Source organism: Saccopteryx bilineata, chromosome 2 (assembly GCF_036850765.1).
Source record: "Saccopteryx bilineata isolate mSacBil1 chromosome 2, mSacBil1_pri_phased_curated, whole genome shotgun sequence".
NCBI classification, from domain to species: domain Eukaryota; kingdom Metazoa; phylum Chordata; class Mammalia; order Chiroptera; family Emballonuridae; genus Saccopteryx; species Saccopteryx bilineata.
The window spans coordinates 317,422,595-317,447,451 of record NC_089491.1 but is presented as its reverse complement, the minus strand read 5'-3'; the positions used below and the strand labels follow the sequence as shown (position 1 = coordinate 317,447,451).

At 40.8% G+C, this 24,857-nt stretch overlaps 2 pseudogenes; both read right to left on the bottom strand.

Moving 5' to 3' along the window:
- Positions 1 to 2,721: 2,721 nt before the first annotated feature.
- Positions 2,722 to 9,770, bottom strand: LOC136322589 (charged multivesicular body protein 6-like; annotated as a pseudogene).
- Positions 9,771 to 21,086: 11,316 nt separating this feature from the next.
- On the bottom strand, positions 21,087 to 21,956 carry LOC136322588 (Y-box-binding protein 1 pseudogene; annotated as a pseudogene).
- Between the last annotated feature and the right edge of the window lie 2,901 nt (positions 21,957 to 24,857).

Below are 24,857 nucleotides of genomic sequence, written 5' to 3'. Positions count from 1 at the left end.
TGTAAGATATGAATCCCTTCCTCAGAGGGAGCTGTGATAATTATAGCTTGTAAAGCATTTTGTGACTCTTATATATATAAAAGGGCTAATTATGATGATCATTAATAATTCTTAATTTTTATCTTCTTCAAGGTAAATTATCCTTACTTTAATTACACCCCCACCCTGGTGATAATTATAGCTCTGAGAGTCAGCAGATGCTTTTTCATCTTACATCATGTCATACAGGGTGACTGGGTACAAGTGAGCACAGGAGAGCACTTCCACTTCTGCCCACCCCTGCTGTCACCGAGACTAGCAGAGAACTCCTGGCTTTCTATGCCATTAAAGCGGTTGTTGATTTCAAGTGAGTTGTTTTCTCTGTTCTGTAACTGTATCTTTATCACAATCAGCAGCTCCTCAGTTTCACAGAGCTTTGGTTTTTTTGTCAAGACACACTGAATAGGAAAAATGAATTTAATTTTTTTTTTTTTTTTTTTGGTGAATACTCTGAATGAAGAAAGTAGACATTTTTGATTGGGCTGTGGAGATTTTGTGCTATCTTTGATAAAAAGGTTCACAGCTGCTATATGGAAGAAGCACCATAGCTCCCCAAGGGGTGCTGTGTGACATTTTCTATTCTTCAAGGATTTAGATTTGTTTCTAGTAGAATGGTAAGTCACTCTTTGGGATAAGATATGAGGATTTGTATCTAAAGAACCCGCCCCCCTCCCCGCTTTTTTGAGAGAGAGGTTTTGCTTCTGGTAACAAGGAATAACATAAAGGAGGTTGGAAGCTGAGATTTCACACTCAATAGATGCTTTAGGTTGTACAAGTAAAGGTCATGGCCACACACATATGGAAGGAACATGTTAGGCACAAGCAGACATGTACCAGTCTGGCTTGGAATGTTTTCTTCAGGCCTAGATGTTCAATAATCACTATGTCATGGTATAGTTATTGAGTACTAATCTTGAGTATTTCAGCATCTTGCATCCCACCCTGTGCCTGAAGTAAGTATGGAAGTGGAACAAGGGTGTGTGTGTAAATGTCCAGAATTTTCAGTGGTTTTCAATCTGAGCCTTCCTTTTTAGACAGGCAAATGTTTCTCTGGGGTCCTCGCCCCTTCCTCTGCACAGCATCTTTCTTTCAGTTGCCTCCTGTCTTCGTTTCCTCTTCTCTTCTACTTAAAAAATTCCTTTTTCCAACCCATTCTCAAAACCACTTGAGATAGAATAGGATTAAATGGACGTTGAAGGGCAAGTTAAGGTCTTTGTCCTTTTGCTTAAAGGAGAATCTGACCAAGTTCACAGTATTAGCGATGAAGCAGAAGACAGGCTGTGCATGTCTCCATTTCCCCACAGTGGTCCCTTTTGGTTCACAAGCATTTACTGAGTCCCTCATTTTACAACAGGTATGGTGCAAAGCACTGGACCCCTTATCAGAAGGCACTCCTGCCTACCCCTAATGATTTGGAGTGAGAGATATCGGGATAAGAGAGATTTAATTCCAAAAATAAGGCTATAAATTATTAGTATCTGCTTGCATATGCCATGACATTTTACTAATGACTCAAAGACCAAACAATGGTTACCTGTTGGGAGAGGGATGGGAAAGTGCCTTTTTTTTCTTTTAATTTTTTTAAATTTATTTATTCATTTTAGAGAGGAGAGGGAGAGACAGAGAGAGAGAAGGGGGGGAGGAGCTGGAAGCATCAACTCCCATATGTGCCTTGACCAGGCAAGCCCAAGGTTTTGAACCGGTGACCTCAGCATTTCCAGGTCAACACTTTATCCACTGCGCCACCACAGGTCAGGCGGAAAGTGCCTTTTAACCATATACAGTATATTTTTTGTATGTGTGGTATCAACTTTAATGGGGGCTGAGGGGGTCTGGGAAGGTCTCCTTTTTGTTCCTGTTGGGAATGAAACCCTAGTGAGACTGTCTGATTCCAGAATGAACTGTGAATCAGGGAAGTGACTTCTACCTCCACAGCCTGTGCTTGGCAGTTGACAGCTGGTTGCTGGAAGGTCTGCCTGTGTGGGAGCTGTGTATCTGCAGGTTCTCCAGCCCCAGTCACAGGGACAGACAGGTCCGGCCAGCACCTTCAGGAACCCCGCAGGACCGGCTGGCTGTTCTGTGTTTTCCTTTCTCAGCAGGACTCACAAGTGATGAGGGGTGATCAGGCTCCTAGAGTCATCAGTCCATCTGGGACGTGCCACTCCTGGCCCCTACTCCCAAATGCAGACACAGAAACATGGAGAGACTTCTGCCCCGAATCCACCTGGGAACTGGGCGTGTGGGGAAGCCTGGCCAAGATAGGCGCCTCTTTGCTGAAGCCCCTGCCAACAAATGGGAGCGGCAGGAAGTGAAAGGGAAAGGCAGGGTTAGGTTTGATGCCCCTTCTGATGGAAGAAAGGGGCCTGAGGAGACTCATGGGGCCAGGGAATGTGATCAGCACCAGGCATGTGGGCTGGCCACAGCCCTGGGGGAACCACATCCTCAGAAGTTGTGTTTGGTTGGAGGTTTTGAGTGTTGCTATTTAATCCAGAAATGAGAGCAAGGCAGCAGCCCCTGACCTGGGGAAAGGCTCCATGGAGTCACCCTGACAGCAAGCCCTGTGCATGCTGCACCATCAGCACTGGCCTCCTGAGAGCCCCGGCAGGGCTGGCGATGCTCCTCAGCTCTCTGTGGGCCCCAGTCCCTGGGAAGTCCCTGCCAGTTCCACGCGAGGTGGCCTAGTTAGGCAGCTGCCACCAGAACTGCCTGCCTAGGCCTGGCCTTAATGAGGACTTTCTCTGGTTTGTTTTTGGCAAAGAGCTCTGAAGGAGCTTCTGGGAGCTCGATTTGTTCCTGAGTGGTTGTGTTTAGCTCCTCCAGGATGGCAACTTCATCCTCTTAAATGAAGCTTCCTGCCAACAATTTACCTATTGCCCGCTGGTATTCCATGGTCTTCTGGGTCTCATCCAGTATCTGCTCCACTTCTTCTATATAAGATGCATCACCTGGTGCATCTTATTCAGACACTCATTTCCAAACTGCAGCCCATCCATCACCTACATTTCAATCTGGGTGAACTCAGTGCTCTCTGGACCATGGGCTCCAGGTTGGTGGTCTGGTTTTCTGTCTTGTCCAGCAGCTACCCCCAGTATCACTTCTTCTTGAGCAGCAGCTTGGCCTGCTCCTTCCTCCCAGCCTGCAGGAGCTGCCAGGTGACCTTCACTCACCCTCCAGTTGCTGTGTGACCTCTTCTGGTGCTGCTTCATCTTGTTTCACTGCTGCTTCAGTTACAGGATGACCTTGTCCTGCTCGGTGGCACTGTTAATGTAGGGAGGTAGCTAGATATTGATGGAGAAAGCGAGCACAGGGAGTTGGACATTATGTTTTATAAAAATTGGAAAGCCTGATTCAGTAAAAAAACTTCAGTATTTTGTTTAGTTTAATTTACTAAAGGGCTATGTAGCATTCAAAGGCTAATTGGTTCATTGTGCCATCAGCCCTCTGGACTAAATTTCTAGTGTTTGGAAAGAATCTCCCAAAGCACTGATGGTGCTGCAGAAGGGTCCTTCTGTGTTTCCACTTTAAGGAAGGTGCAGTGAAAGCCGGAATGGTGACCACAGAGGTTTGTCAGTCTAGCCTGGCAGAAGAATCTAATTGGTTAGTGGGAAGAACCAGCACAAAGCCTGTGAAATTTTAAAGGAACTGATTGCTTGGTTTAAGGAAAGTTAGTCCTTATGAGCCCCAAAATATAAACATGGACTTAAGAGAAATTGGGCCCCTTTGGCCCTTTTTGCCCTTCTCTCTCTGTCTTCCTGCTTGGGGATGTGCTTGCCTCATTTGTTTCCATGCTGCAGAGGTTGGCAGCCCTGTAGTCTCCCAAGTACAGGCTTTGAGCAATGCCTGGACTGGACTAAGCTTGGTGCAGAATATCTGGATTTTGGTTTTTATACTGAGTTTAATGAAGATAATACTAGACTTTTTCTTCGGGAGGATAGACAGAGATGAGACTCTGAAAGCCTGTAAGAAACCTTCTATTTGAACTCCAAATAAATCTTACTATATAACAGCCTAAGTTTCTACAAGTGTGGGTCATATAAAATGCCTTTTATGTGACACCATACCTTTTTTTTTTTTTTTTTTTTTTTACAGAGACAGAGAGAGGGAAAGATAGGGACAGACAGACAGGAATGGAGAGAGATGAGAAGCATCAATCATCAGTTTTTCTTTGCGACACCTTAGTTGTTCATTGACTGCTTTCTCATATGTGCCTTGACCGTGGGGCTACAGCAGACTGAGTAACCCCTTGCTCAAGCCAGCGACCTTGGGACCAAGCTGGTGAGCTTTGCTCAAACCAAATGAGCCTGCACTCAAGCTGTTGACCTCAGCGTCTCGAACCTGGGTCCTCCGCATCCCAGTCCGACGCAATATCCACTGCGCCATTGCCTGGCATGACACCTTACTAAACCACATTTCCACCAGCATCAGAACTGGCATCAACACCGCTCTGTTTCTTGTGGCCAAAAAGGTTGCCTATGGTGCCCAACCCATATCTCTGCCCATGACAAACCCCTTCACTATTCTACTTTCTTATAGGTTTTGATATTTGAACCATGTGAATGTGTTATCTATTCAAATATTAAATACATTAAATTCTTAAAATAAAAGTTTAATTCCAAGAGAAATGATATGAAACAAGTAGAAGATAATAATCAGACTATCATCAGGAATTGAAAATTTCATTTTAAGATATAAAAGAGCAGAAACAGAAGCATTTATAGGGATCAATGCTTCTAGAAGACAAGAATGCATTTTACTTTCCTTATGTTGCACCTGGCAGGGTGCTTTATAAGTGTGATAAAGTTAAATAGCTCTTAAAACTTTAAACCTTAAAATTCACTAAAGAGGTTACACAATAAACATTTATTTTAGCTTTTTAGCTATTCTGTCAGACGTGTAATTGGAGCTTTTCAGATATACATTTTTGCTGCTTTTTCTTATCTGCAGATGAAGAGTGCTGTGAATGCAGCTTCTCTGGGCGTCTGACCTAGCTCTGGGCTCTGAGCTGGCTTGCTGTCATCTAGTACCACTTGAAAGCATTTCCCAAATTACATGAGCAAGTGCTGTCAGCAGCACAAGTTGGGTCTTTGAAGTGAACCAATCTTCTATAGGTGTTACAAATGGGGAATGATTACAACTTCTTACAGGGCAAAAAAGTCATTTTTTCTGACAATGTGATCCCTTCTTTTAGTGCCAATATTCAAGATGGGGCAAAAGTAGGTCTTTACTCTTTGACAAAAGGTTGTATCTCCTTCTTCCTTTCGAAGATTGACTGTATGAAGAGACATTGGTTTCAACCATCCATCTATTCATTTAGAAAGGAAATGTGTACAATAAGAGGTAGGTTCCATGAAAGGAGGCAACATATTTGTTTTGTTTGCTACAGTGTTCCCACTGTTTGTCATGAAGCAGGCACTCAGCAGAACTTGTTGGTTCAAAGAGGGAATGAATTGTGTCATATATGTGAATATATGTGTGTCATATATACAAGACACTGTGTAAGTGCCATGATCTGAAAGTAGCCTTATACGAGTTCAGACAGTTTCTGATGGGAAAATTAGGATGAAGAGAAGGGGTAGAAAAGGAACATGTGAGAGAAGTCACAATGAATCATAAGATAGGAGAGAGGGCACAATTTAATTTCTAAAAATCTTACTTGGAGTATGAAATGGATGGTAGAATTGATGGCTGGAATGGTGGTCAGGATGCAAGGGACGAGAAGGGCAAGAGTAATGATATTAAAACTAATATCTTAGTTCTCTCTACACTGGCTTGGTGGGTGCTTTCTTTTGGAATTTAAAAATGAAGGTTGGGGAAAAGAAATTATTTTCACGAAAGGACTAGTTACGTATTTGTATCTTAAAAGCAATTCCAAGAGTGTCACCTGAGCCAGCCTGACCTTCTGTTATTATTATTCAAATGAAGCCTTGAATAAGCAGAATTTGTGTCACTGAGAAAAACTGCTTGGGCACCAGCTTAAGTGAGTCTAAGTGGACTGGTTTTGCCCATATTTAAACAATGGCTCATGAAAGAGACCTCACCTTTCTAATTCAAGCATCTGCCATATCTCAGCCTAATCCTCTGCACTCAGCATCATATAATAAAGTTAGTCTAATCAAACTTACTGTGCACTGGTCCAGGTAATGAAAATACACAGATAGACAAGAGAAATCTCTGTCCAGTTTAGTGGTGAGAGTTTTGGCCTATATGACATGGTGGTGGGGAGTTTATTTTTTATTTTTGTGATCATCATTATCATCCCCATCATCCCCATCATTACCATCATCATCATCACTATCACTCTAAGCCAGAAATGATAGTAACTGTCATCTCATTTAATTCTTAATCAATTTTGTATAGTATGCATGTTCATTCTCATTTTGTAGATGGAGGTATTAAATGACTTACTTAAGGTCAAAGATGTTGGCAAATGGCAGAGCTGGTAGCTGAATCCAGACCTGACTTTAAAACTCAAATTCCTGTCATTCAATACACTTCTTAAGTTTGTTGCCTGTGTGGACATGACAATACTTTGATATGAAAAGTCTCAGTTAAAAGACCTTATCCCTCTCCTCCATCATAGTTCAGGAAATGCTTTTGCCCCCTCTGATGTGTTTAGAACAAACACATGCTTTATCATGGGTGGCCCTCTGAAGCAGGTGTCAGTTTTATGAAGGTGGTCCCCTTAACCAGCCACAAGTATACAGAAGTTCATGATTTTTGTTAGGAGGCTAGGAGCATCTTGTCTCCCATGAGACATGGTGATAATTAGATTAAGATGACTTGACTTCAGTGATGTTTTCCCCTAACAACTTTGTGTGAAGAAACCAGACATGACCAAGACCAGTTTGTGCAGCTCCTGGAAACACTGGGGCTGAGAACATCCTGTTATCAGATCAGTGACTGCTGAATGTCATGTGCAGACCTTGCAGACTTCTAGCCCCAGCTTGATTATAATCATTAAGGTTTTGCAGGACACTAAAGGTATCGTAAAGGATTTTACAATCTTCTTCTGCCGTCCTGCCTAGCCTGACGAAAAGGCTACTGCCTCTGCTTTCTAGATATGGAAACAGAGCCACTATGAGATTAAATTCTATGCCAGAGGTCACCCAGTGGCTGAGCCAGGTTTCTAACTTTCTAGATTGGCCAAATGTGGTCTTCTCTTTTGGCCAATCTGTTTATGTGGAAGCCATGGAAATTTAAAGCTAATGAAATAATATGCTGGCAGCCTGGAAGGTAGTAGAACATGTAGTTTGAAATTTGTGTTTTGTCTTCCACTGAGAATATTATTTTTGATTCATCAGAATTTGGTAAAACAAAAATGGAAGAACTCAGTCATACCTGATCCCTTTCTGTTGTTTTCCTTTACTTTTAAATTAATATTTAAGAAAGATTAGAGTATTGTTTTTTGACATACAATGTTATATGATTTCAGGTGTATAACATAGTTAATATATTTTGGATATTAATGCTATTGGTACATAATTTGTGAGTATCTTTTCCTACTTAGTGAGTTGCCTCTTCATTTGGTTGATGGTTTTCTTTGCTGTGCAAAAGCTTTAAAAAAATTTTTTTTGCCTTGGCCGGTTGGCTCAGTGGTAGAGCGTCGGCCTGGCATGCAGAAGTCCCGGGTTCGATTCCCGGCCAGGGCACACAGGAGAAGCGCCCATCTGCTTCTCCACCCCTCCCCCCTCCTTCCTCTCTGTCTCTCTCTTCCCCTCCCGCAGCCAAGGCTCCACTGGAGCAAAGATGGCCCCGGGTGCTGGGGATGGCTCCTTGGCCTCTGCCCCAGGTGCTAGAGTGGCTCTGGTCGCAACAGAGCGACGCCCCAGAGGGGCAGAGCATCGCCCCCTGGTGGACAGAGCGTCGCCCCCTGGTGGGGGTGCCGGGTGGATCCCGGTGGGGCGCATGCGGGAGTCTGTCTGACTGTCTCTCCCCGTTTCCAGCTTCAGAAAAATACAAAAAAAAAAAAAAATTTTATTTTTCCAAAGTGAAAAGCGGGGGATAGCAGACAGACAGACTCCCGCATGTGCCCAACCAGGATCCATCTGGCATGCCCACCAGAGGGCGATGCTCTGCCCATCTGGGCCATTGCTCCACTGCAACTGGAGCCATTCTAGTGCCTGAAGTGGAGGTCATGAAGCTATCCTCAGCACCTGGGCCAGCTTTGCTCCAATGGAGCCTTGGCTGCGGGAGGGGAAGAGAGAGAGAGAGAGGAAGGAGAGGGGGAGGGGTGGAGAAGCAGATGGGCGCTTCTCCTGTGTTCCTTGGCCAAGAATTGAACCCAGGACTTCCACAAGCTGGGCCGATGCTCTACCACTGAGCCAACCAGCCAGGGCCTGTGCAAAAGCTTTTTAGCTGATGTATTTACATTATTTTTGCTTTTGTTGCTCTTGCCTCAGGAGACATAGTCAAAAATATATTTCCTAGACGAATGTCACACAGTTTTCTGCCTATGTTTTTTTCTAAGAGTTTTATGGTTTCTGGTCTTACATTTAAGTCTGTAACCCATTTTGAGTTTATTTTTGCATATGGTGTGAGAAAGTGGTTCAGATCCATTTTCTTTTGCATGCAGCTACCCAGTTTCTTCAACACCATTTACTGAAGAGACTACTCTTTCCCCTATTGTATAGTCTTGCTTCCCTTGTCATAGATTAATTGATTATATAAGCGTGGTTTTATTTCTGGAATCTCTATTCTGTTCCATTGATCTTTGTGTTTGTTTTTGTGCCAGTATTTTGCTGTCTGGATTACTATAGCTCTGTAATATAGTTTGAAATCAAGACATGTGATAGCTCCAATTTTGTTCTCCTTTGATTTTCCCTTTTTTTACATGCCACCTATTCCTCAACTCTCCAGAAGAAGTTGGTCTTGAATGAATGATTCCAAGTTCCAGGCATTTAGAGAAGGACCCAGGTGGTAAGTGGTTCTCACAATGCTGATTGCAGACCACATGTGAAGCTTAAGATAGTTCTGTTTTGTGTGGAGATGGCATTATGATGAATCTCTTATTCTCCCAATAGTGTTTATAGTTAAAGTTCTAGTTTCATGGGGTTTTCCTAGGTATTCAGGTACATCATGCTTTCAATTAACTAATTTGGGAACTTGGGGTTAAGCAAATTGAAATGTTATTTATTTATTTGTTTGCTTGTTTAATTGTTCTTGTACAGCAGGACTTCTCAAAAACTCATATGTACTGTGAGTTTCCAAAGAAGAACTCTAGCCAGAGGCAGATTAAGGTCTGTTGAGGCCCCAAGTACAGAAAAAAAATATTGGGCCCCTTAAAAAAAAAAAGAGACAGGGAAAATAAAAATTCATGTTAACTATGTTTTTAAATAAATAAAAAAATATTATGTACGTTAATGTTCAAATTGCACATATGAAATCAAACTTGGTGTTATTAGAAAACAGTGTAAAGTTGGGGTTTGTGGGGCCCTTCAAAAGTCGGGGCCCAGGGCGCATGTCTGGTGTGCCCACCGTTAAATCTGCCTCTGACTCTAGTCTAAATCGTATCTGAAACTTATAGACCAGCAACTCTATTTTTCCCCTTGTGCTGTCTTCTGACAATCACATTCCATAGAATGCCACTGAGGAAATTCGAGCTGAGAAATTCTCAGGCAGGTCTCATTCCGACAGGCAGCTCTCGGTTTCCTTTCTTCTTTCTGTGGCAACTCATGGGCTTCTTTGCCCTGTGGACTCATAGGAGGGGAGAAATACTCCCTCAAAATCTCCATGGGGCCCTGGCCGGTTGACTCAGTGGCAGTGGTAGAGTGTTGGCCTGGCGTGCAGGAGTCCCGGGTTCGATTCCCGGCCAGGGCACACAGGAGAAGCGCCCATCTGCTTCTCCACCCCTCCCCCTCTCCTTCCTCTTTGTCTCTCTCTTCCCCTCCCGCAGCCAAGGCTCCACTGGAGCAAAGTTTGCCCTGGCGCTGAGGATGGCTCTGTGGCCTCTGCCTCAGGTGCTAGAATGGCTCTGATTGCAAAAGAGCGATGCCCCAAGATGGGCAGAGCGTCACCCCCTGGTGGGCATGCCGGGTGGATCCTGGCCGGGCGCATGCTGGAGTCTGTCTGACTGCCTCCCGGTTTCTGGCTTCGGAAAAATTAAAAAAAAAAAAATCTCCATGGGAAGCAAATTTGGGGTGAAATATCTTTATTGCACAAACCTACTAGGTGTGGGCTTATACCTAAGGCCAGGACATGAGCCAGACATCTTTTGAACTGAACTTTTCTTTTTGCCCTGCCCAATTATGCCAACTGTAATATAATAAGTAAATTTTGATTATAGGGTGTGTGTTGAGACATAAGTTACTATAGAGGTCTTTGGAGTATAGCTCCAGTAGATTATATTATGAACAATATCTTGAAATCATTTGTACCAATAATTTTTCAAGATAATTGGAATGGCCTTAAGGTAGCCCCACCAAATTTCCTCCCAGAATTGTACAAATGGATCTTTTTTATACACAGTAGTGTCAGGGGATAAGAATGTATCCTCTTCAAGAATTGTTCATTTTTAAACAGATTCTGGCTGGTCATGTGATAAACTGAGAAGTAGGGGGGTCCCTGCTGTGGGCCCAGCTCACACTGGCATTCTCTGTGACCCCAGGTGAGTCACTTAAAATCTCTGGCCCCAGTGTCTATCTGTGAAACTAGGATAATGACTCCTGCTTCCTCCCTCCATTCTGGGGGTGGGGGAAAATAAGATCATAAATTATAAAGTGCTTTGAGCTTATAGGGAAAAAAAGCAAGAAGAGAATTTTTAAGATTCCTCATGTTCTTTTCCTTTTCTTGTCATCTAACTGCAGAATCCTGGGGGGAAATCCATGAAGAAAGAAGAGAGGGTCTAGACAAGATTCCTGTGTGTGGAACTGCCCAGAGACCTTCATGAGACTGTAGCTTCCACAAGTGTGAAATATGACCTTCCTTGAAAATACTGTGAATGTTGTGGGATTTGTACTCTCTGTCCTTTATCTATCAGTGGATAATCAGCCTCCATTATTGTGGGGTATTCGGTCTCATTGTTTTATGTTTCTATATTGAATCTTATTCCTACTACATGTCAGAATTCAGGCAGTTTCTTCATCAAACCTTGCCAAACACCCAGTTGCTGAAATTCAGACATGTTTGTTGTTCCATTGGCCTTTTCTTACCATGTGCTCAGGAAATCCAGGACTGGTGTTGTAAACTAGTTCTTAATCTCAGATTATCAGGATCTGTCATCTCAGTGGCTTTTTGCTGTCAGGATCCCAAACATTTCAGTTTTTTTGCTGTGCTAACATGATGCTCGTTTTCTTAAGGACGAGATGGAGGCAGAGGTTGGGGAACTTGCCTGTGGCCACAGGGTGACTCATGAGCACAAGGGAGAGAGAGATGTGAGTGAGGGATTCTTCTTCCCTGACCTCACTCTCAGACCCTACGCCATCTAGCCCATTTCCTCTCTTGGACTTGCCTGCTTAGAAATCAGGTTTCAAAGCTATTTTGTTGCCTCCTCCCATCCATTATTAATCTTTGACGCAATTCATTTATCTAAAGCATCATTAAACCCATTATGTCCTTGTGGTTCTCACTTGGTTGCAAAGAGTTTCCTACCTCTCGTTCTGCTAAGTACTGGTACAAGGCTCCGTAGGCGTAGCTCTCCACTTACCCTCCTTTTCTCCAGACTCTAGACCTTATCAGAGGCTTGGGATAAAAACTCACAGGTATAAGTGCAGAGTAGTTGCTCAGGAGGGAAGGGAAACTATAATTTATTGAATGCCTTCCATTTGTCATGCTCTATACTAGATACAAAAATAACACGATAGACCTATGAGTGTGGTATTCATATTTTGCAGATAAGGAGAATGAAGCATAGAGACCAAGTGACCTGCTCAATGTCACATGATGGTAAAAGGCTCTTTCCAACATGCCAAAGCAGCTCTTTGGTAGCTACATCCATTTTTTTTTCTTTTAGATGAAGAAGCTGATGCTTAAGAGGTTTAGTGATTTGTCCAATGTCCCACTATCTGCTGACCAATATATACCATTATCTATTATCGAAATATTCTTCCTCAGAAATGGATAAATTCCTAGAACAATACAACCTTTCTAGACTGAGTCAAGAAGAAGTAGAAAGCCTAAACAGACCTATTAGTAGAGAAGAAATAGAAAAAACCATTAAAAATCTCCCCAAAAATAAAAGTCCAGGCCCTGATGGCTATACCAGCGAATTTCATCAAACATTCAAAGAAGACTTGGTTCCTATTCTACTCAAAGTCTTCCAAAAAATTGAAGAAGAAGCAATACTTCCAAACACATTTTATGAGGCCAACATAACCCTCATACCAAAACCAGGCAAGGATGGCACAAAAAAAGAAAACTACAGACCAATATCTCTAATGAATACAGATGCTAAAATACTAAACAAAATACTAGCAAATCGAATACAACAACATATTAAAAAAATAATACATCATGATCAAGTGGGATTCATCCCAGAATCTCAAGGATGGTTCAACATACGTAAAACGGTTAACGTAATACACCATATCAACAAAACAAAGAACAAAAACCACATGATCTTATCAATAGATGCAGAAAAGGCTTTCGATAAAATACAACACAATTTTATGTTTAAGACTCTCAACAAAATGGGTATAGAAGGAAAATATCTCAACATGATAAAGGCCATATATGATAAACCATCAGCTAACATCATATTAATGGCACAAAACTGAAGGCTTTCCCCCTTAAATCAAGAACAAGACAGGGTTGTCCATTCTCTCCACTCTTATTTAATGTGGTACTAGAGGTTCTAGCCAGAGCAATCAGACAAGACAAAGAAATAAAAGGCATCCATATCGGAAAAGAAGAAGTAAAGGTATCACTTTTTGCAGATGATATAATCCTATACATCGAAAACCCCAAAGAATCCACAAAAAGACTACTAGAAACAATAAGCCAATACAGTAAGGTCTCAGGATACAAAATTAACATACAGAAGTCAATAGCCTTTCTATATGCCAACAATGAAACAATTGAGAATGAACTCAAAAGAATAATCCCCTTCATGATTGCAACAAAAAAAATAAAATACTTAGGAATAAACATAACAAAGAATGTAAAGGACTTATATAATGAAAACTATAAACTATTTTTAAGGGAAATCGAAAAAGATATAATGAGATGGAAGAATATACCTTGTTCTTGGTTAGGAAGAATAAATATAATCAAGATGGCCATATTACCCAAAGCAATATACAAATTTAATGCAATTCCCATCAAACTTCCAATGACGTTTTTTAAAGAAATAGAGCAAAAATTCATCAGATTTATATGGAACTATAAAAAACCCCGAATAGCCAAAGCAATCCTAAAGAAAAAGAATAAAGCTGGGGGCATTACAATACCTGACTTCAACTCTATTATAGGGCCACGACAATCAAAACAGCATGGTATTGGCAGAAAAATAGACACTCAGACCAATGGAACAGAATAGAAAGTCCAGAAATAAAACCACATATATATAGTCAAATAATTTTTGATAAAGGGGCCAAGAACACACAATGGAGAAAAGAAAGCCTCTTCAATAAATGGTGCTGGGAAAACTGGAAAGCCACATGCAAAAGAATGAAACTGGACTACAGTTTGTCCCCCTGTACTAAACTCAAAATGGATCAAAGATCTAAACATAAGACCTGAAACAATAAAGTACATAGAAGAAGACATAGGTACTCAACTCATGGACCTGGGTTTTAAAGAGCATTTTATGAATTTGACTCCAATGGCAAGAGAAGTGAAGGCAAAAATTAATGAATGGGACTACATCAGACTAAGAAGTTTTTGCTCAGCAAGAGAAACTGATAACAAAATAAACAGAAAGCCAACTAAATGGGAAATGATATTTTCAAACAACAGCTCAGATAAAGGCCTAATATCCAAAATATACAAAGAACTCATAAAACTCAACAACAAACAAACAATCCAATAAAAAAATGGGAAGAGGACATGAACAGACACTTCTCCCAGGAAGAAGTACAAATGGCCAACAGATATATGAAAAGATACTCATCTTCTTTAGTTATTAGAGAAATGCAAATCAAAATTGCAATGAGATACCACTTCACACCTGTTAGATTGGTTATTATTAACAAGACAGGTAATAGCAAATGTTGGAGAGGCTGTGAAGAAAAAGGAACCCTCGTACACTGTTGGTGGGAATGTAAAGTAGTACAACCATTATGGAAGAAAGTATGGTGGTTCCTCAAAAAACTGAAAATAGAACTACCTTATGACCCAGCAATCCCTATACTGGGTATATACCCCCAAAACTCAGAAATATTGATACATAAAGACACATGCAGCCCCATGTTCATTGCAGCATTGTTCACAGTGGCCAGGACATGGAAACAACCAAAAAGCCCGTCAATAGATGACTGGATAAAGAAGATGTGGCACATATACATTATGGAATACTACTCAGCCATAAGAAATGATGACATCGGATCATTTACAGCAAAATGGTGGGATCTTGATAACATTATACAAAGTGAAATAAGTAAATCAGAAAAAAACAGGAACTGCATTATTCCATATGTAGATGGGACATAAAAGTGAAACTAGGAGACATTGATAAGAGTGTGGTGGTTGGGGGGGGGAGGGGGGAAAGAGAGAGGGAAAGGGGGAGGGGGAGGGGCACAAAGAAAACTAGATAGAAGATGACAGAGGACAATCTGACTTTGGGTGATGGGTATTCAACATAATTGAAAAACAAGATAACCTGGACTTGTTATCTTTGAATATATGTATCCTGATTTATTGATGTCGCCCCATTAAAAAAATAAAATTATTAAAAAAAAAAGAAAAAAGAAATATTCTTCCTCAAGTACTATTATCATTATGCTACTTTTCTGATGAAGTGAAAACCTATTTTTACATATACAATTGTTAGTTGATTTTTTTATTCTCTTTGCCTGCTGTCCTCTTCCATCCATTCATTTATTCATTCATTTACTCAATGAACCTTAATTAACACTTGTGATGTGTGAAGAACTGCGGATACAGAAAGAAATGATATATGGTCCTAGCCCTTGAGGAGATTACAGTGTGGTCAGGGAGTCATGCAGGTCAACCCATTATTTTAATCCAGGATAATAAGGGCTCTGATAAAGGGTGTCATGAGAGCACACGGAAGGGGCACCTCACCCAGACAGTGGGCTCAGGGAGGGCAGCTTAGAGAAGGCGACGCTTGTGCCGAATCCTGTGGGACAAGTTGGTTGTAGGGTGTGAGATAGGGAGGGATAGGGGTGGAGTGGGAAAGCTAAGCAGGGGAGATCATGGAGGACTTTGTGGGCAAAAGAAATTTAGATTTTATCCCATAGACTATGGAGAGTCATTATAGAATTTTTAGTAGATGACACAATGACATAAGCAGATTTACATTTTAAAGATGTCACTAGGAAGGAGTGAAACCTCCCTCTACATAATCTTCAGTCACTTCCTAAAATGACCCTTTCCTTTAGGCACCTAATATATGTACTGTTCCCTGCATTTAACTTGGTAGATACCCATCAGTGTGTCTACACAGACTATTCCCATGCCCGGAATCCCTGCCTTTTCCCATTTGCCAATCCACATCCTTTTCACATTTAAGACTTGCCTCAAAGCTCTACTCCAAAGAATATTTGGTTAATTTTACCAGATTCTGATTACCTCTATTTATATAGTTCCTTATGCACTTAGCTGCTTGCTAAAGGGGACCCTGCTGTGGAGCAGTGCCAAGGTCCCAGGAGTTAGACTCTCAAGATCTGGGTTCAAATCCTAACTCTGTACAAGTTAATTAGCTGGACCCTGTTGGGGAAGTCATTCAAGCTCATCAGTTTCTTTATATGTAAGGTATTTTTAACTATATGTAACTACTTTGAAGGGTTGATATAAGATTTGCATGTGAAAATGTAAAAAAAGCCATGTGTAATATAGTATAGGATGGTATTATTAAGTGTTACACTTGTCCATAGGTTGCTTTGCAATAATCCCAAAGTGTGTGTGTGTGTGTGTTTGTGTGTGTGTGTGTGTGCATGCACACACCAGCACTTGATTTTTAACTGGATCATAAACTCCTTGTTTTGTTTTATGGGCTGTGGTGGTTCTTAGGCAGCTACACATTTTTGGGCATGTGGGGTTAACCAAATGCAGCATCCTTGAGAATGTTGCTCCCAAGAGACAGGACTTCTGTAGCTTTGAACAGAATCAAGAGTCAGATGACAGCCTGCATGGCCATTTCATTTGAGTATCATCTAGTCCGGATCTGTAGACTGCAAACACATAAGGGAAAAAAATCTTAGGTGTGATCAAGAAATAGAAAAGGATTGAGGTTAAATAGTCTGATGGCTCTTCAGTTTGCTTTGGGGAAATTCCCAGATCCTAAAGGTTACTAGGCCTTGCATGATTGTGGATGCGCAGGGTGGCCTCTATGACCTCATCTTCTGTGACTCACCCCCTTGCTCATTTGTATCCACTTGTTTCTTTACTATTTCCTGAATGTACCTGGCATGCCACTGCCTTAGAACCTTTGCAGCTGCTGTTCCCTCTTCTTGGAATTCTCTTCTTTAGATATTCATTGGTTTCTTTCCCTTACCTTCTTCAGGTCTTTGCTCCAATGCTACTTTCTCAGGATACCCACCTTGACAACCTTATTTTGTTTTTGTAACCCTCAGTATTTATCTTCCTTCATTCCTTATTTTTTTCTGTAGCACTGGACATTATCTGATATATATTTTACTTATTTATTCCCTCTTATCTCTATTAGGATGTAAACTACAAGGACCATGATTTTTGTCTATGTTTTGAAATGAATGCATCCCTGGTTCCTAGATGGTTCTTGAAACATACTAGGCATTCAGTATTTGTTGATAAATAAATAAATAAATATGTAAATGAAGGGATGAATAAAATTTCATTGGTCAAAGTATTTTTAACTGGTAAATACCCATTAAGTCTAGGAATCTGACTCCTTTTCTCATTCTAGTTTCCTTATCAGGTGTCATTTAATCAAATTATCATGTAAACTCATATTACTGTCTGTGGGGCAATGACTCTTTAGCTTCCTGGCATTTTTGGATTTCTCTCAAAAGGAATAAATTCTAAAGAGTAGAGGGCTCTTGTAGTTTAAAGGATCATTCCTTAAGCTCTCCTCATATCTCCTGAAGGTGGCTTCTAGTCTTCTGGAAATTTCTACTTTTCTTTGGAGAGAATTTTCTAAAACTAAGAAATTCTTTCTTTGAATTTCAAAGACAGATGGAGAGAAGAATTAGGACATTTTTGTTTGTAAATATGTGGGATTATCTCTGATAAGGTTGATAGTGTTGGAAGTGCTGGTATTTTCAAAAGAGATTGGATGTTTTGTAGTAGCTAAACCACAAGGGGCTGCTCATGCAGGGGCATCTTAATGTGTGTGGACACCACTCTTGTCCTCTGCTTTTTTTCAGATGGAGATACAAACAATGGCTGCATGGACCATTGGTCCTACCCAGGGACGCAATTGTGGTGATTCACATACCCTTCAGTCTCCTGCTCACACATGAAGAGAGTAGATGTGAAATATGGCTTCTTTTATTTCTCATCTGACTCACCACAACTCATCTGGCTAGAGACCATAGGTGAGAAGAAGGCACTTGAGTGAAAACATCCTAGGGCATTATTGTTTTAAACCAGATTTTGACAGGAACTGGGAACTATTTGGCAAGGATACCAAGGCAGAGATTTCTGGGTTATGTGGGTGTCTGCACTAGGTGACCCTTTTAAATCATAGAATCATAGAATAGGATTATCTAGTTCAACTTAGAAACCATCTAATCAAGTTCCTTCCACTGTCAAAGTCCCTCTACAGTGATCCTGACTGTTGGGCACATAGTCTCTTCTTAGACAGGGCAAGTGATGAGAGAATAATGACCTCCAAAAAACATAGCCTCGGTTTGGGGAATGTTATAAATATAAAAACATTTCTTCTTAAATTGGGCAAAATCACCTTACCTTTAACTTGAACCTGTTGGCTGTAGTCTTAGTCTTTCAAGTAAGGTAAGATTGCTCCTTGTTCTGTGTGACAGTCTTCAGATACTTGCAAATGCCTCTAACATCCTTTAAATCTTTTTGAGGAGAGAAGTCCTCATCACATTCTTCTGGAAAAACTCTATGTTGTAAAGACTCTCAGAATCATTTTGCGATTGTCTTGATTGAGCAGTGCAAGGTGGAGTTCTATTTTCTTCTTACCTGGACACTACTTCTATTAATTTAACTTAAGATTACTGTAGCCTTATTTTTAACTGAAAAAATTTAAAAATTTAATTGTGATGAAATATACATTGCATATTCAAAAGCAAACTCGGTATCCATTAACAATAATTTCTGATTCTTCTCTTCCCTGACCCTTGGCAACCACCATTCTACATTTTGTATAAATTAATTTGACTTTTTTAGGTACTTCATATAAGTGCAGTCACACAGTATTTGTTTTTTTATGACTGGCTTATTTCACTGAGCATAATTACTTCAAGATTCATCCATGTTGTAGCATGTATCAGAATTTTTTTTCTTTTTAAGGCTGAATAATATTCCATTGTATGTTTATATTTCATTTTGTTTATCCATTTATCCATCAGTGGATATCTTGATTATTTTCATATTTTGGGTATTGTGCATAATGTTGCTATAACATGAGTGAACAATTATTTCTTAAAGACTCTGTTTTCAAGTCTTTTGATTATATAACCAGAGGTGCAATTGCTGGATCCTATGGTAATTTTATTTTTAATTTTTTGAGGACCTGCCATATTGTTTTCCATAACAGCTGCATAATTTTACCTACCCACCAACAGTACACAAGGATTCCAATTTCTTCACATTTTTTTCTTGACAAAACTTATTATTTTCTATTTTTAATTAAAATTAAAATTATTATTTTATTATTTAAGACATTTATTAACAAGTGTTTGCATTTTGTTGACTTTTTTGGAAAAAATGTAAACTTTTATTATGAATTAAAAATGAGGTTCTTAAAAATCTCAACTTGTGCATGACCAGGCAGTGGTGCAGTGGATAGAGCATTGAACTGGGACACAGAGAACCCAGGTTTGAAGTCCTGAGGTCACTGGCTTGAGCTTGGGCTCATCTGGCTTGAGTGTGGGCTTATCGGCTTGAGCACAGGGTCACTGGCTTGAGTGTAGGATCATAGACATGACCCCATGGTCACTGGCTTGAGCCCAAAAGGTAGCTTCCCAATCAAGGCACAGATGAGAAAGCAATCAATGAACAACTAAGGAACCGCAACTGTCGTGAACAGCATGACTCGTAATTGTGCAGGTCTCGAGTGGGGACGGTGGAGGATTAGAAAATAAACAAAGAGAGAAAAAGGATGGGATTGAGAGGTCTAATTGCCAAGACTGATGGTCTGCAAGAGTGGCCTGCACACCCAAAACTTACTTACAGTGCAGAGAGCAAAGCCATTTGCAAAACAAAGAGAATTCAGATACAAAGACACATTTCTGAGGCAAACCAAGAATTCTCCCAAGTGCAGAAACCCCCCTACCATGCTTAATATTTTAACTTCACAAAACAAAAAGGTAAAAAGAAAACTGCCTCCAGTCTCTTTGAGGGACATGGGGGATGTGACAAGTAGAAACAGTCAGCATCACAGCTAACATGGAGGTGTGGGGAAGGGCATATAAATTGTCCTTACCAACTTAATCAAACAATCAGAGGTTGTGGGGAAGAGCTTAGCCCTTTGGCTTAAGCCTTAAACTGTTAGGACTTGGTCAGCTTGCAGTCTTCCACACGCAATGAAGAATTGATGCTTCTCAACTCTCTCCCTTCCTGCCTATCTGTCCCTATCTGTCCCTCTCTCTGTCTCTGTCTCTGTCACTCACACACAAAAAATCTCAACTTGACCAGATATGAAACAATTTAAAAACCTTTAAAGGTATATTGAGAAAAACAATAGGCTTTATTTATTTACTTATTTTGAAAGAGAGAGAGAGAGAGAGAGTAAGGGAGAGATGAGAAGCATCAACTCATAGTTGTGGCACTTTAATTGTTCATTGATTGTCTCTCACATGTTCCTTGATGGAGGGAGTGCTTCAGCAAAGCCAGTGACCCCTTGTTCAAGCGGTGACCTTGGGCTCAAACCAGCAACCTAAGGCTTCAAGTCAGCAACCTTTGGGACCATAGGGTCATGTTGATGATCTCACACTCAAGTCGCAATCCCTGCTCTCAAGCTGGTGACCTCAGGGCTTTGAACCTGGGACATTAGTATCCCAGGTTGATGCTCTATCTACTGCACCACCACTGGTCAGGTCAGGCTTTTTTTTTTTTTAAACACATTTGTCTACCAAAAAGAGATGTCTTTAGGTGAAAATAATAAAAACCTCATGCCGCATAAATAGTCCTAGTTATCTGGTCAACGAGTAAAAAGCAAACACTTAAGGTCTTCAGCTCCAATCTTTTGTTCATTTCTTATTGATGGAATTTCATATTTGTTTCTTCTTGTTGGGTGGCTAAATCAATCAATGGTAAGCTGGTATTTACTCAGCCCTGCCCTGCTTAACCTTGGGAGCAGATAAATTCTCAGCTGATGGATAGACTCAGTGATTGGATTCAAATAATTTAACAACCAGTTCTCTGCTCTAATGACCGTTTTAAGTATAAAAAAATACACTGAAAGATAGTTTATTATTTCATGCATTTAATACTTAGAACAATAAAAGAGGTACACACAACTAGATTATATTATAAGAAGGAGTTTTAAAATAATGAAAAAATATTAAAGAATACCTGGAAAAAGCAATAAAACTGTTATTTAAGATATTTCTATATTGCTTCTTGATTGGCATCCTCAGTTGCAATCTTTTTCACTTATGGACGGAATGACCATTACTATGGTGCTTAGAATATGCTGTTGCACAGATTAATGTTAAAAAAGAGTAAGGAATGTACAATAAATTTATGATTTCCACATTGGGCGGCTGCCCACCTTGGAGAGAACCCTGATTACAAGTGCTATTTTAACAACCGATTTGCCGAACTCAACAAAAAATTAACAACATGTTGTTAATGATGTTCTGCTGAACCGGTGCAAACTGGCTAAATCTCACCACTGGACAGACTGCTTTTGTCTCTTTGCCATCTTGTGGTTTAGAGTTTTCTGGGTGACTGTGTTGGTAATTGAAGTTACAATTACTGACATTGAGGTGGCTGCTGACTTTAGGTCACATCTTGATTTTCCTTATCTTCCTCATTGATGTCCTTTCTTGGCTGTCTCTGGTGAGGAGGGCCCCTACTAAATTGTGGTCTGTAGCTCCCATACATATTCTGTCTCACTGGTCTACCTTGTTCTCCCACACCCTGGTTGTCAGCAGCATCCGCCATCACTTCTCCCTGCACAGGAGGGTTGGGAATACTGTGGTCTGTGCCCATAGGGTCTTGCATGTAGTGAGGTGGGAACTGTCACCTGCAGGAGGGCTTGGCACCGTTAAGCCTGGCCTTCAGGAGCATTCTCCATCCCTCATTCTTTTCCCCATTCTCACTATTCTGGTAATTCTGCTAGTAATTGCACGGAGGACCCCTGCGACATGGATACTGTCTATAATGGGTATGATCTGCTGCATATTTACTGCCTTGCACTGGAACTCCACCAGGGCCTGTAACATTTGCTGCCTCTGTGACCCCTTTCTTCTTTAACAACACCAAACTCCACAGTCTCTCCATCTCCTACACTGTAAAGGTACTTCCCAGGTTATTTCTATGGCAGTCTGGTGCACAAATACGTCTTCTGTGGTGTCATGCCTGTTAATGAAACTACACTATTTTACTGTTCCCAAAACCTTCCTTGTGATGACCTTTCTGTTCCAGGCAGCGGGTGCTGCCAGAGGCTGCTGCTCCCTAGCTGCTGCCATGGTGCCGGGCCTGATGTCAGCAGTGCTGAGGGTGGGGCCTTCGCTGCTCATGGTTGCGATGATGGTGACTGGGGTAACTGGCAGCTGCAGCTCCTCCTGGGCTCTGATGGTAACTAGTCTGGGCTCTCTGGGTTCTGTTCTCTGCTTCTGCTATGATGGAACTCAAAATTTTATTCTTTGATAGTAGCCACTCTAATGAGTTGCAGTGGTACTTCATTGTGCTTTTGATTTACATTTCCCTAATGACTAGTGATGTTGAACCTGTTTTCATATACTTATTGGATTATTCATATACCTTCTTTGGAAAAAATGTCTTTTTGAATCCTTTGCACACTTTTTAATGGGACTGTTTGTGTTTTTGTTGTTGAGTTTTAGGAGTTATTTTTATACATTCTAGATATTAATCCCTTATCGGATACATAATTTTCAAAATTTTTCTTCCATTCCATGGGGGTTGTCTTTTCACTCTGTTGACTATACTTTGATGCACAAAGGTTTTTATTTTTTATTTTTATTTTATTTTATTTTATTTTTTTTGTATTTTTCTGAAGCTGGAAATGGGGAGAGACAGTCAGACAGACTCCCGCATGCACCCGACCGGGATCCACCCGGCACGCCCACCAGGGGCGATGCTCTGCCCACCAGGGGGCAATGCTCTGCCCCTCCCGGGCGTCGCTCTGCCGCGACCAGAGCCACTCTAGCGCCTGGGGCAGAGGCCAAGGAGCCATCCCCAGCGCCCGGGCCATCTTTGCTCCAATGGAGCCTTGGCTGTGGGAGGGGAAGAGAGAGACAGAGAAGAAGGAGCGGGGGGGGGGGGGGGTGGAGAAGCAAATGGGCGCTTCTCCTATGTGCCCTGGCCGGGAATCGAACCCGGGTCCCCCGCACGCCAGGCCGCCGCTCCACCGCTGAGCCAACCGTCCAGGGCAAGTTGTTTAATTTTGATGTAGTCCAGTTTATCTATTTTTAGTTTTATTGCCTTTGCTTTTGATATCATGCTTTAGGCTCTTTTTATTTATTCTTAAAGCAATCAGTTTGTTGTGCTCCTATTATGATTACAATAAACTCAAAGCCCCAGTCAGATCTGCCACGCCTAATGCTGTTAAGTCTGATGACTGTCATTCTATCTCCTTCCTCAGATTTGCTTCTCTAAAACCTACTCATACTTAAAGGCCCAGACCAAATGCTTTTTCTAGCAAGTATTTCCCAATTAAATTTTTTTCTTCTCCTGGTCCTTGTGCTTGCTTGATTGTAAGCCTTCATATCATGTTTTTAATTAAATGTATTGATTTTTATGTACTGCATTGCTCAGTAGACTGTGAGCTCCTTGATGGCAGGGATAATTTGGTTCATGTTTGTGCCCTTCACAGTACCTAGCCTGTGTCTTATGTGTATCTGCTCTAGTAAAGACCAGTTGATTTGACAGTTACATACTGGATTCTTCTCCACAAATTATAGTACTTATTGAATAGACCCTTTTCATTGGCTTGGGAGCCAATAAATTCATTTAAAAACATAGATCCTAAGAAGTCAGACCTGGCTTTGAAATGTATTATTGCCACTTCCAATATATATATAACTTTGTTAAGTTATTTAATCTCTTGATTCTTCTTCTTTCTTGTCTCTAAAATGGAGATGATAAAAAGTGCATAATAGTGTAGGATTCATGAGAGGATTCCATAGAATAAAGCATGGAGCACTCAGCATTATGCTTGACAAACACTAAGTGCTCAAGGAAGATTAGTAATGGTTATATTTTACTTGTATTTGTTTGTTCTTTTGTACCCATCACATGGCATTGTAATTGTTTTTTGTCCCATAGGTTGTAAATTTTTCATGGCAAGCACCCTGCTTATTAGCCCATCTAGAACATCCAACAAATTGTAGTCATCAGTGTTTGTTGGATGAATGAATGAATGAACCTGAGACTTTAGAATATTATACATATGTAAGATGCTTTTGTTATTAGTAGGTGTTGCGCATGGTTTTATACATGAATAAGATTAATGATTTACCTGGCTTTAGAGACATGTGCGAAAGATAGATGTGCAAATTGAGGACTTTAAAATAAGCAGAATGAAATAGAATGTCACAATAGAGAATTGAGAATAATAGGAACAGACAGGCGAAGTAGAAAAATTAATGACTAAGGTAAGGATAAGAGATGGCTTTATGGAGATGAAATTTGAAGTGAGACTTTAATGTGTACAATATTAATTGAAGAAATTCACCTGGCTATATAAAACTTAGTTGTTAGTTAAAGTCTGGGACAGATGCCTCCTTTACTATGAAGACATTTGTCTTGCCCCTCCTGCATATAGCCTGTCCTTCATTTGAGCCTCCATGCTGCTTTCTTTCTTACTGTCCTACCACCTTGTTACAGTCTTTAGTGTGCATAAGATGATCAACAGATGTTGTATATTGAATCATAATTACTTATATATATAGCTTAGCACGTGCCTCTACCCTTGACTTTGTAAGCTCTTCTAAGGCATGAGTAATGTCTTTACAATTCTCTAGTGCCTAGAATGTGCCAAGGACCATGCCAAACACTCCATAGATTCTTACAAACACCTTATAAAGATATTATCTGAATTTTAAAATGAGAAAACTGAGGCTCAAGTTACACAGGCAGTGGCTGAGCCAAGACAGAAACTCATTTCTACTCGAGTCCCAAACTGCTGTTCCTAATTCCATAATATACCACACAATGTATATACACTGCACAGTTAGGGATGATAGCGGCTGTAGTAGAAACTTGTGACCAGTTCATATGACAAAATCTCACTTGTTCACTGGGCAGAGAGCACAATACTGTAACCTGGTCCCTTCTCAACAGCCTTTGTCATTTTCTAGAATCTAAAGACAGAAGGAACCCAGTGATCAATAGGTGGCGCTAGAACT